Source organism: Oncorhynchus masou, unplaced genomic scaffold, assembly GCF_036934945.1.
Source record: "Oncorhynchus masou masou isolate Uvic2021 unplaced genomic scaffold, UVic_Omas_1.1 unplaced_scaffold_1230, whole genome shotgun sequence".
Lineage (NCBI taxonomy): Eukaryota > Metazoa > Chordata > Actinopteri > Salmoniformes > Salmonidae > Oncorhynchus > Oncorhynchus masou.
In genome coordinates this window covers 138279-151570 of record NW_027002105.1, presented here as the reverse complement: position 1 = coordinate 151570, position 13292 = coordinate 138279, and the positions used below count along the sequence as shown (strand labels likewise).

The window sequence follows — 13292 nt, the reverse complement described above, 5'->3', positions numbered from 1 at the left end:
TCAGTCCCATTGTGTTGATATGCAGTATGTTAGACAGTAAATATCCCCCTGGTTCAGTCCCATTGTGTTGATATGCAGTATGTTAGACAGTAAATATCCCATTGTGTTGTTATGCAGTATGTTAGACAGTAAATATCCCCCTGGTTCAGTCCCATTGTGTTGATATGCAGTATGCTAGACAGTAAATATCCCTCTGGTTCAGTCCCATTGTGTTGATATGCAGTATGTTAGACAGTAAATATCCCCCTGTTTCAGTCCCATTGTGTTGATATGCAGTATGTTAGACAGTAAATATCCCCCTGGTTCAGTCCCATTGTGTTGATATGCAGTATGTTAGACAGTAAATATCCCATTGTGTTGATATGCAGTATGCTAGACAGTAAATATCCCATTGTGTTGATATGCAGTATGTTAGACAGTAAATATCCCCCTGGTTCAGTCCCATTGATATGCAGAATGTTAGACAGTAAATATCCCCCTGGTTCAGTCCCATTGTGTTGATATGCAGTATGTTAGACAGTAAATATCCCATTGTGTTGATATACAGTATGTTAGATAGTAAATATCCCCTGGTTCAGTCCCATTGTGTTGTTATGCAGTATGTTAGACAGTAAATATCCCCCTGGTTCAGTCCCATTGTGTTGATATGCAGTATGTTAGACAGTAAATATCCCCCTGGTTCAGTCCCATTGTGTTGATATGCAGTATGTTAGACAGTCAATATTCTCCTGGTTCAGTCCCATTGTGTTGATATGCAGTATGTTAGACAGTAAATATCCCCCTGGTTCAGTCCCATTGTGTTGATATGCAGTATGATAGACAGTAAATATCCCCTGGTTCAGTCCCATTGTGTTGATATGCAGTATGTTAGACAGTAAATATCCCCCTGGTTCAGTCCCATTGTGTTGATATGCAGTATGTTAGACAGTAAATATCCCCCTGGTTCAGTCCCATTGTGTTGATATGCAGTATGTTAGACAGTAAATATCCCCCTGGTTCAGTCCCATTGTGTTGATATGCAGTATGTTAGACAGTAAATATCCCCCTGGTTCAGTCCCATTGTGTTGATATGCAGTATGTTAGACAGTAAATATCCCCCTGGTTCAGTCCCATTGTGTTGATATGCAGTATGTTAGACAGTAAATATCCCCCTGGTTCAGTCCCATTGTGTTGATATGCAGTATGTTACACAGTAAATATCCCATTGTGTTGATATGCAGTATGTTAGACAGTAAATATCCCCTGGTTCAGTCCCATTGTGTATATGCAGTATGTTAGACAGTAAATATCCCCCTGGTTCAGTCCCATTGTTATACAGTGTGTTAGACAGTAAATATCCCCCTGGTTCAGTCCCATTGTGTTGATATGCAGTATGCTAGACAGTCAATATTCTCCTGGTTCAGTCCCATTGTGTTTATATGCAGTATGTTAGACAGTAAATATCCCCCTGGTTCAGTCCCATTGTGTTGATATGCAGTATGTTAGACAGTAAATATCCCCCTGGTTCAGTCCCATTGTGTTGATATGCAGTATGCTAGACAGTAAATATCCCCCTGGTTCAGTCCCATTGTGTTGATATGCAGTATGTTAGACAGTCAATATCCACCAGGTTCAGTCCCATTGTGTTGTTATGCAGTATGCTAGACAGTAAATATCCCATTGTGTTGATATGCAGTATGTTAGACAGTAAATATCCCATTGTGTTGATATGCAGTATGTTAGACAGTAAATATCCCCCTGGTTCAGTCCCATTGTGTTGATATGCAGTATGCTAGACAGTAAATATCCCCCTGGTTCAGTCCCATTGTGTTGATGTGTGTTGGAGGTATCCCCCTGGTTCAGTCCCATTGTGTTGATATGCAGTATGTTAGACAGTAAATATCCCCCTGGTTCAGTCCCATTGTGGTGTTATGCAGTATGTTAGACAGTAAATATCCCCCTGGTTCAGTCCCATTGTGTTGATATGCGGTATGTTAGACAGTAAATATCCCCCTGGTTCAGTCCATTGTGTTGATATGCGGTATGTTGGACAGTAAATATCCCATTGTGTTGATATGCAGTATGTTAGACAGTAAATATCCCTCTGGTTCAGTCCCAATGTGTTGATATGCAGTGTGTTAGACAGTAAATATCCCCCTGGTTCAGTCCCATTGTGTTGATATGCGGTATGTTAGACAGTAAATATCCCATTGTGTTGATATGCAGTATGTTAGACAGTAAATATCCCCCTGGTTCAGTCCCATTGTGTTGATATGCAGTATGTTAGACAGTAAATATCCCCCTGGTTCAGTCCCATTGTGGTGTTATGCAGTATGTTAGACAGTAAATATCCCCCTGGTTCAGTCCCATTGTGTTGATATGCAGTATGTTAGACAGTAAATATCCCATTGTGTTGATATGCAGTATGTTAGACAGTAAATATCCCCCTGGTTCAGTCCCATTGTGGTGTTATGCAGTATGTTAGACAGTAAATATCCCCTGGTTCAGTCCCATTGTGTTGATATGCGGTATGTTAGACAGTAAATATCCCATTGTGTTGATATGCAGTGTGTTAGACAGTAAATATCCCCTGGTTCAGTCCCATTGTGTTGATATGCAGTATGTTAGACAGTAAATATCCCCCTGGTTCAGTCCCATTGTGTTGATATGCAGTATGTTAGACAGTAAATATCCCCCTGGTTCAGTCCCATTGTGTTGATATGCTATGTTAGACAGTAAATATCCCCCTGGTTCAGTCCCATTGTGTTGATATGCAGTATGTTAGACAGTAAATATCCCCCTGGTTCAGTCCCATTGTGTTGATATGCAGTATGTAAGACAGTAAATATCCCCCTGGTTCAGTCCCATTGTGTTGATATGCAGTATGTTAGACAGTAAATATCCCCTGGTTCAGTCCCATTGTGTTGATATGTATGTTAGACAGTAAATATCCCCCTGGTTCAGTCCCATTGTGTTGATATGCAGTATGTAAGACAGTAAAGTATCCCCCTGGTTCAGTCCCAATGTGTTGATATGCAGTATGTTAGACAGTAAATATCCACCAGGTTCAGTCCCATTGTTATGCAGTATGTTAGACAGTAAATATCCCCCTGGTTCAGTCCCATTGTGTTGATATGCGGTATGTTAGACAGTAAATATCCCCCTGGTTCAGTCCCATTGTGTTGATATGCGGTATGTTAGACAGTAAATATCCCCCTGGTTCAGTCCCATTGTGTTGATATGCAGTGTGTTAGACAGTAAATATCCCATTGTGTTGATATGCAGTGTGTTAGACAGTAAATATCCCCCTGGTTCAGTCCCATTGTGTTGTTATGCAGTATGTTAGACAGTAAATATCCCCTGGTTCAGTCCCATTGTGTTGATATGCAGTATGTTAGACAGAAATATCCCCCTGGTTCAGTCCCATTGTTATACAGTGTGTTAGACAGTAAATATCCCCCTGGTTCAGTCCCATTGTGTTGATATGCAGTATGTTAGACAGTAAATATCCCCCTGGTTCAGTCCCATTGTGTTGATATGCAGTATGTTAGACAGTAAATATCCCCCTGGTTCAGTCCCATTGTGTTGATATGCAGTATGCTACCAGTAAATATCCCCCTGGTTCAGTCTCTTAAAATTAGCATATTCCCATTTGGAGGGATCATGTTATCTGTGTTGTTGGAGGTGATTGGTTGGCATGTCTTTTGGCTGTGACGTGATAGTGTCCTCAAAGACTCTGACTGCGCACACACACACCATCTGCCCAGTGTGTCCTGGTTGGACTACATTTCCCAGCAGCCATTTGTAACCGAGTACCACCTTATCACAGCATCGCAGTCATGCTGGGTATCTGCGTCATCGGTCTGCAGCACACAGCAGTCTTCTGTTACCGTTACACTCGGGGTGAAAGTAAGGTGGTCTGGTACGGCGTATTGGTAAAATAAATAGTGGTGGGGCGCCGTAACTGTAAAACTTGAGGCCGTCACAATTAACACAACATGAGTGGCTGAGACCGAGGCAAACTAGGACAACAGTGGATGCATCAGTCAGGCTACACGTAGACCTAATGACTGACTGTCGCAGAACGACAGTACAGTAGCCTACACGTAGACCTAATGACTGACTGTCGCAGAACGACAGCCTACACGTAGACCTAATGACTGACTGTCACAGTACAGCAGTACAGTAGCCTACACGTAGACCTAATGACTGACTGTCACAGAACGACAGCCTACACGTAGACCTAATGACTGACTGTCGCAGTACAGCAGTACAGTAGCCTACACGTAGACCTAATGACTGACTGTCGCAGAACGACAGCCTACACGTAGACCTAATGACTGACTGTCACAGAACGACAGTACAGTAGCCTACACGTAGACCTAATGACTGACTGTCGCAGAACGACAGTACAGTAGCCTACACGTAGACCTAATGACTGACTGTCGCAGAACGACAGTACAGCAGCCTACATGTAGACCAAATGACTGACTGTCACAGAACAGTAGCCTACGTAGACCTAATGACTGACTGTCGCAGAACAACAGTACAGTAGCCTACATGTAGACCTAATGACTGACTGTCGCAGAACGACAGCCTACACGTAGACCTAATGACTGACTGTCGCAGAACGACAGTACAGTAGACCTAATGACTGACTGTCGCAGAAAAGTAGCCTACACGTAGACCTAATGACTGACTGTCACAGAACGACAGTTCAGTAGCCTACACGTAGACCTAATGACTGACTGTCACAGAACAGTAGCCTACACGTAGACCAAATGACTGACTGTCGCAGAACGACAGTACAGTAGCCTACACGTAGACCTAATGACTGACTGTCGCAGAACAGTACAGTAGCCTACACGTAGACCTAATGACTGACTGTCGCAGAACGGCAGTACAGTAGCCTACACGTAGACCTAATGACTGACTGTCGCAGAACGGCAGTACAGTAGCCTACACGTAGACCTAATGACTGACTGTCGCAGAACGACAGTACAGTAGCCTACACGTAGACCTAATGACTGACTGTCGCAGAACGACAGTACAGTAGCCTACACGTAGACCTAATGACTGACTGTCACAGTACAGTAGCCTACACGTAGACCTAATGACTGACTGTCGCAGAACGACAGCCTACACGTAGACCTAATGACTGACTGTCGCAGTACAGCAGCCTACACTTAGACCTAATGACTGACTGTCGCAGTACAGCAGCCTACACGTAGACCTAATGACTGACTGTCGCAGTACACAGCCTACACGTAGACCTAATGACTGACTGTCGCAGAACGACAGTACAGTAGCCTACACGTAGACCTAATGACTGACTGTCGCAGACAGTAGCCTACACGTAGACCTAATGACTGACTGTCGCAGAACGGCAGTACAGTAGCCTACACGTAGACCTAATGACTGACTGTCGCAGAACGGCAGTACAGTAGCCTACACGTAGACCTAATGACTGACTGTCACAGAACGACAGTACAGTAGCCTACACGTAGACCTAATGACTGACTGTCACAGTACAGTAGCCTACACGTAGACCTAATGACTGACTGTCGCAGAACGACAGTACAGTAGCCTACACGTAGACCTAATGACTGACTGTCACAGTACAGTAGCCTACACGTAGACCTAATGACTGACTGTCGCAGAACGACGGTCTCCTTCCAGTCTTTAAATTGCGGCTGCACAGTGCACTGTTTGGATGATGGAAGTGTTATTTTGTGAGTGAATGAATGTGGGCAGGTAGTCTGAAGGGGACGCCTTTTTTGTTAAGTGATTGTTTGACAATCGGATGAAAACGTCATGACTGATAGGAAAAGCTTTCCCTGAAGAAAATGGATTTAAATCGCCAAAATTAAAGGCCCAGCCTAATTAGCTTGCTTCTGTGTGCGCTATATATAACACACACACACACACACACACACACACACAAATATATATATATATAAATACAATTTAAAATAGGCTACTACACCAGAAAGCACAACTTGGCCACAGGGGATCATTAGCTACGTTAAGCTGTTGGTTGTTTTAAGCCTGGAGTAAGAAGGGCCTGCATGGACAGCAGAGCTACAAATACCAAACATATTGTTGTTTTTTTAAGCCTGGAGTAAGAAGCAGCGCTGCAAATACCAAACATATTGTTGGTTGTTTTAAGCCTGGAGTAAGAAGGGCCTGCATGGACAGCAGAGCTACAAATACCAAACATATTGTTGTTTTTTTAAGCCTGGAGTAAGAAGGGCCTGCATGGACAGCAGAGCTACAAATACCAAACATATTGTTGTTTTTAAGCCTGGAGTAAGAAGCAGCGCTGCAAATACCAAACATATTGTTGGTTGTTTTAAGCCTGGAGTAAGAAGGGCCTGCATGGACAGCAGAGCTACAAATACCAAACATATTGTTGTTTTTTAAGCCTGGAGTAAGAAGCAGCGCTGCAAATACCAAATATATTGTTGTGTTGCGACCCAGTCATGCGGATCACAATATTTTAAAAATACATTAACGGAAAAACTGTTTGGAAAGCAAATTACTATTGCTGTAACGACTCCAATCTGTCTTTTAGGTATCACAATTCTTAACTTAATTGAGTAGCTGATGTTATTTTTGTATTTTTTTGTAGTGTATCTTATTACCAGCGAAGAAAATGGTGCATATTCACTGTCTTTATCATTGGGTCAGTGACACTTTCCTTTGTTGTTGGACAATCACTTCCTCCTCCAGGTTGGATGGGATGTTTATAGTGTATTTGTCTCCCCTTTTCGGAGGCCTTTCATATCGATCAGACTTCGTTTTTATTGATCGCTATGCCCCCTGGGTGTCGGTCAGTCGCTATGCCCTCTGGGTGTCGGCCGGCCGCTATGCACTTTAGGTATGGTTTTGCTGAGTTCGATTGCTCTGAGCTCTAACACACAACACTAATGGCTGTGATGCTACCTGTAACAAGAGCCACCTTGTTGTTATGGTGACAATGCCACAGTGAAAGTCATAAATGCTTAAGGATGCGGAGTCAGTGTTCTTGGTGGCTCTCTGGAGGGACCAGTCTCCTGGTTAGCTGTTGGCACAGTGTCTCTCTGGAGGGACCAGTCTCCTGGTTAGCTGTTGGCACAGTGTGTCTCTCTGGAGGGACCAGCCTCCTGGTTAGCTGTTGGTACAGTGTGTCTCTCTGGAGGGACCAGTCTCCTGGTTAGCTGTTGGTACAGTGTGTCTCTCTGGAGGGACCAGTCTCCTGGTTAGCTGTTGGTACAGTGTCTCTCTGGAGGGACCAGTCTCCTGGCTAGCTGTTGGTACAGTGTGTCTCTCTGGAGGGACCAACCTCCTGGCTAGCTGTTGGTACAGTGTGTCTCTCTGGAGGGACCAGCCTCCTGGCTAGCTGTTGGTACAGTGTGTCTCTCTGGAGGGACCAGCCTCCTGGCTAGCTGTTGGTACAGTGTGTCTCTCTGGAGGGACCAGCCTCCTGGCTAGCTGTTGGTACAGTTTGTCTCTCTGGAGGGACCAGCCTCCTGGCTAGCTGTTGGTACAGTGTGTCTCTCTGGAGGGACCAGTCTCCTGGCTAGCTGTTGGTACAGTGTGTCTCTCTGGAGGGACCAGCCTCCTGGCTAGCTGTTGGTACAGTGTGTCTCTCTGGAGGGACCAGCCTCCTGGCTAGCTGTTGGTACAGTGTGTCTCTCTGGAGGGACCAGTCTCCTGGTTAGCTGTTGGCACAGTGTCTCTCTGGAGGGACCAGCCTCCTGGCACAGTGTCTCTCAGGTCGGACCAGCCTCCTGGCTAGCTGTTGGTACAGTGTGTCTCTCTGGAGGGACCAGTCTCCTGGCTAGCTGTTGGTACAGTGTGTCTCTCTGGAGGGACCAGCCTCCTGGCACAGTGTGTCTCTCTGGAGGGACCAGCCTCCTGGCTAGCTGTTGGTACAGTGTGTCTCTCTGGAGGGACCAGCCTCCTGGCTAGCTGTTGGTACAGTGTGTCTCTCTGGAGGGACCAGCCTCCTGGCTAGCTGTGTGAACACTGTACTGCTGCATGTTGTAGCAATAACAGAGAACGACAGCCCTTTTGCGCTCCCTCCCTGCCTGACTTATGTTCTCCTCAGAGGTATACAGATGGGACCGCTTTCAGATTGTAGCCTGATGCTATAATATGGCCATGGGAACACTAAGGCAAAGTGTAGCTGATTACAGACGGGAAAGGATGGGACAGGGCAGCTCTCAGACCTGTGAATATATGATCGTTCTCTGCCCTCCCTCTCCTCCCTGTGCAGCACAGAGCAGCAGCATAGAGAAGGAGAAAGCGTAGTCATAAAGCAATCTGATCTGACTGCAAGCCGTCCCATCAGCCTGTGCAAATACCCGGTGACTTGCCTGAAGCTACAATGACAGCAGGGAGAAGAGACCAGTCCACTATATCAGGCTCTCTGAGTCTGGACTGGTCAGAGTTACCATGAGAACAGGAGGGCAGCGACGCCCAATGTTTCTGGGCACTGCTGCAGTTTCACAGAGGATGCAGCGTCTTAGGGAGTTGTCAGGATCGCAGACCGGTGACAGGAAAGAAGTGTCAGACTGGCAGTAACTCACTGCATTGTCAGAAGAGGAGTAGAGAACAGCAGAGCAGAGGGAAAAAACACCACCGTTTACATCCCTGAGGAATAAAACACCACCGTTTACCACCTCGAGGGATTTGTTGATTTTATTTTTCCAAAATGCTAACTCCACATTTTTCCCTCAGCGGTCTTGGCGATGATGGAATATCTACATGTTCCAAACAGGAAGTGCAGAGAGCTGAGTCCGGAGGCTATGCGCCATAAAATTCAATATTCTGTCCGGGAACTGACAGATTAAAGCAGACAAGGACATGGCGTATATGTCAGAGTCAGGCGTAGAGACCGATGGGGGCTCCTCCTCCTCCTCCTCCTCCCTGGCTCTAGCTAATGATGATGTGGGGGCCTCTGAGTGTGTGGTGCTGTCTCGGGTTCCTGAGCTAGTCCGAGAGCTACTAACCATCAACGGCCAGGGAAGAGGGGAGGAGAGGGAGAGGAGGCTGGACCTAGCATGGCTGAAACTCAAACAGACCGTCCGCAGGAAATGCAACCTATTTGAGCACCTGCAGGTTAGCATGGGAGCAATATGTACAAGGCTGTGTGTCTGTCCAGTACGGTAGCACCCTATTCCCTATGTAGTGCACTACTTTTGACCAGGGGACCTATGGGATGGGTGCTTTTGTTCTTCGATCTAACATGGTTGAGTACACACGGCATGCGATGTCACTTAGCGGTCATGGAGTGTTTATCCGTTGCACTCAGCATCCAAGACGAGAGTTTTCCATCTGAAATGGGATTAGTCCATGTGATTGGTTGACTTATCATTGTAGAATGAATAATGGCATCCTATTCCCTTTATAGTGCACTATTTTAGACCAGGGCCCATAGTGCACTAAATGGGGAATATGGCCCATAGTGCACTAAATGGGGAATATGGCCCATAGTGCACTAAATGGGGAATATGGCCCATAGTGCACTAAATGGGGAATAGGGCCCATAGTGCACTAAATGGGGAATAGGGCTCTCGATTGTGCATCTGTAGAAGTTTGAGTGCTTTTGGTGACAAGCCGAATTTCTTCAGCCTCCTGAGGTTGAAGAGGCGCTGCTGCGCCTTCTTCACGATGCTGTCTGTGTGAGTGGACCAATTCAGTTTGTCTGTGATGTGTATGCTGAGGAACTTAACTTACTACACTCTCCACTACTGTTCCATCGATGTGGATAGGGGGTGTTCCCTCTGCTGTTTCCTGAAGTCCACAATCATCTCCTTAGTTTTGTTGACGTTGAGTGTGAGGTTATTTTCCTGACACCACACTCCGAGGGCCCTCACCTCCTCCCTGTAGGCCGTCTCGTCGGTGTTGGTAATCAAGCCTACCACTGTTGTGTCGTCCGCAAACTTGATGAATGAGTTGGAGGCGTGCGTGGCCACGCAGTCGTGGGTGAACATAGTAATTCATTATGGATCCATAACTAAATCAACATCTGCATTTTGAAAGATGATTTTTATCATTTTATTAACAAAAGCATAAAGATGCTGATGAAGAAATACAGTACTATACAGTATATGCTTTCACATTTGGGTAATAAAGCATTTAAAGCATTTTGAAGAAAAGCCACCTGCATTTATTTGTTAGGTGACTATGCAGTCTGACAAGTAAACACAGCCTACAATACATACTGTAGTAAACATGGGAAAGTGCCTAATTTCTTACATAAGGGAGAGCAGGCCATGTCCAGACTTTCTCAGTGACCTCAAGTACCTTGAATAATTGCTGTACTTGAGAATTCTGGCATGTGAGAGACCGGGGTTCAATTCCCCGACGGGGAGAAAGGAGTAGACTGTCCTTGTAAATAAATGTGTTCTTAACTGATTTCATGTGTTTCATAGTTTTGATGTCTTCACTATTATTCTACAAAAATTATTTAATAAAAGAATAATCCTGGAATGAGTAGGTGTGTACAAACTTTTGACTGGTTCTTGCTTAATTAATCAGATTAATATTATGGTGTTTCTATTCCAAGAAAATTGAAAAACCCTTTGGGTTTCTGTTAGGATGGTACGGATAATATGGAGCTGTACAACGTGACTGTTGGCAGTACAGTACTGGGCTATTTAGCTAAAGAATCCCATGTCATGTGGGCACGTGGGAGACCGGGGTTCAATTCCCCGACAGGGAGGAAGGAGTAGGCTGTCCTTGTAAATAAGAATTTGTTGACTTGCGTAGTAAAATAAGTTAGGCTAAGAGCATAACATTTATACCCCCTAATTTTCTAATTCTAGTCCAACCGAAATTATGTTCAAATAACAATCTTATTCATTTATCAAGACCAGTCCTCATGCTTGTCTCAGAGCAGCGTGAAACGGTGCTAAAATAGTTGTAGGCATTTGCTTCTAACTTCAATATTCTCTTTAAATTACCTTCACCACTTTTAACAGCACATGACTCAACACTACTGAGACTCATGTCTCCTACAGTATATCGAAAATATGACGTGACTCTCCGCGAATAATTACATTTAGAGGATTGGAGGATAGTTCTGTAATTCAGTGATATTTATTCCCATAGTAATTCGTTATGGATCAATAACTAAATAAAGATCAGCATTTTTATTAATGAAAGCATAAAGCATAAACCATTATTGGTTACATTGTTTTAGTTTGAACTTGCAGACTGACACTAAGAACAGAACAGCGAGAACGTTTCCCTTTTATTAGTGCAATACCCCTTAAATATTTTGGAGATTGTTACAAATCAGCAAGAAAAAGGCCATTCTTAAACATGGGGTGAGACATTGTTACTAATTTATATAAAAAAAGCCTGTTTGTTATTTAGAATAATTTATTTGTTTTTAGAAATGCATTGTCTTAGACCGTTGCGTCACTCAGGCGCTGTACAACGTGACCGGTCGGGAGTGGCCTACACTACTACTACTAAACTAGTGACATGGTGTTTCCATATCTGATGTTAAACTAGGGACATGGTGTTTCTATATCTGATGTTTTAGTTTACAATACAGGTATAGAACCAGCATCTGTAGCAACACAGGTTGCACTGCTATGCAGTGTCGTAGACCATTGCGTCACTCAGGCGCTGTACAACGTGACCTGGCGGAGTGGCCTACACTACTACTACAGTAAGAGAGAAATAATCCTAACAAATGAAATAATAAAAACCTTAGTGTAACAACAGTTACTGAAGTCATGCACTATTATCAGTTTCTATTTAGGTTTGTCGCCCATTCATTGTCAGTTAGACACAGTAGGACCCAAAAGCATAATCAGTGCTCTAACTCCCCCTTGTGGTGGTCTGGAGCAATGAAGTAGTGACGCAGGGTACCGTACTAAACCACAAATTAACTCAAGTCCCGCGGCTCACAACTTTTTAAAGGAGGAACCACTGTTCTATTGTCCCCTAACAGCGTTATCTCCTCTTTTGTCCTCTGTTGTCCCCTTATGCTATTTTATCTTATGTCCTCATGTATGCCATATTATCTCCCTCTCTCCCCCAGCAAGACCAGCTGTACACGTGGGCAGCGGTCAGCCAGCCCCCACTCCATGGAACACTTTGAGGGCCGGGCCCCCTCCCTGGGCACCTGAAGACCCTGTGGCCCCCACCCAGACCTGTGGGAGACGATAGACCAGGCCTCATGTACACCGAGGAGGGTAGGGGCCCTCACCACATCCCTATAGATACTATTATACTGTAGAGACTAGATCTGAAACAGCTAACTACTGGAACAGACCAGGTCTCATTACACTTTGTTATACATTCTACCAAGGTGGGAAGGTGCCCTCATCAAAACAGTTACTAACTTCAGACTGCTGTACTTGTTTTCTCCTTTAACTCTCACTTGCGCTGATTTTGCAGATGGAGTCTAGAAACGTTAACTTCCTTAGCCAGGGTGGAGAGCTCGTAGCCTCGTCCCTTAGCCAGGGTGGAGAGCTCGTAGCCTCGTCCCTTAGCCAGGGTGGAGAGCTCGTAGCCTCGTCCCTTAGCCAGGGTGGAGAGCTCGTAGCCTCGTCCCCTTAGCCAGGGTGGAGAGCTCGTAGCCTCGTCCCTTAGCCAGGGTGGAGAGCTCGTAGCCTCGTCCCTTAGCCAGGGTGGAGAGCTCGTAGCCTCGTCCCTTAGCCAGGGTGGAGAGCTCGTGGCCTCGTCCCTTAGCCAGGGTGGAGAGCTCGTAGCCTCGTCCCTTAGCCAGGGTGGAGAGCTCGTAGCCTCGTCCCTTAGCCAGGGTGGAGAGCTCGTAGCCTCGTCCCTTAGCCAGGGTGGAGAGCTCGTAGCCTCGTCCCTTAGCCAGGGTGGAGAGCTCGTAGCCTCGTCCCTTAGCCAGGGTGGAGAGCTCGTAGCCTCGTCTCTTAGCCAGGGTGGAGAGCTCGTAGCCTCGTCCCTTAGCCAGGGTGGAGAGCTCGTAGCCTCGTCCCTTAGCCAGGGTGGAGAGCTCGTAGCCTCGTCCCTTAGCCAGGGTGGAGAGCTCGTAGCCTCGTCCCTTAGCCAGGGTGGAGAGCTCGTAGCCTCGTCCCTTAGCCAGGGTGGAGAGCTCGTAGCCTCGGCTTTTGTTCTGTTAGAGTTGAGCTTCCTGTTTTATACTAGTGGTTTTAAGAGGACGTTGCGTCTCTGTGCCTTGATACATATGACCAGCGTTAATTTAACCCAACAGTGTAGATTTAAGGAAAGACTTGTTTCTAAACTGGATCTCTTCTTTCCTGCTCTCATACCTTTTTAGAGGGCGATGAAGGTTAGTTACATTGTGAATGTGTTTCTGCATGGTCATTTAACTC

At 45.5% G+C, this 13292-nt stretch overlaps 1 pseudogene; it reads left to right on the top strand.

Annotated features, from left to right (window-relative positions):
• Nucleotides 1-13292, top strand: part of LOC135529995 (formin-2-like) — a 158647-nt pseudogene that overhangs the window by 20629 nt on the left and 124726 nt on the right.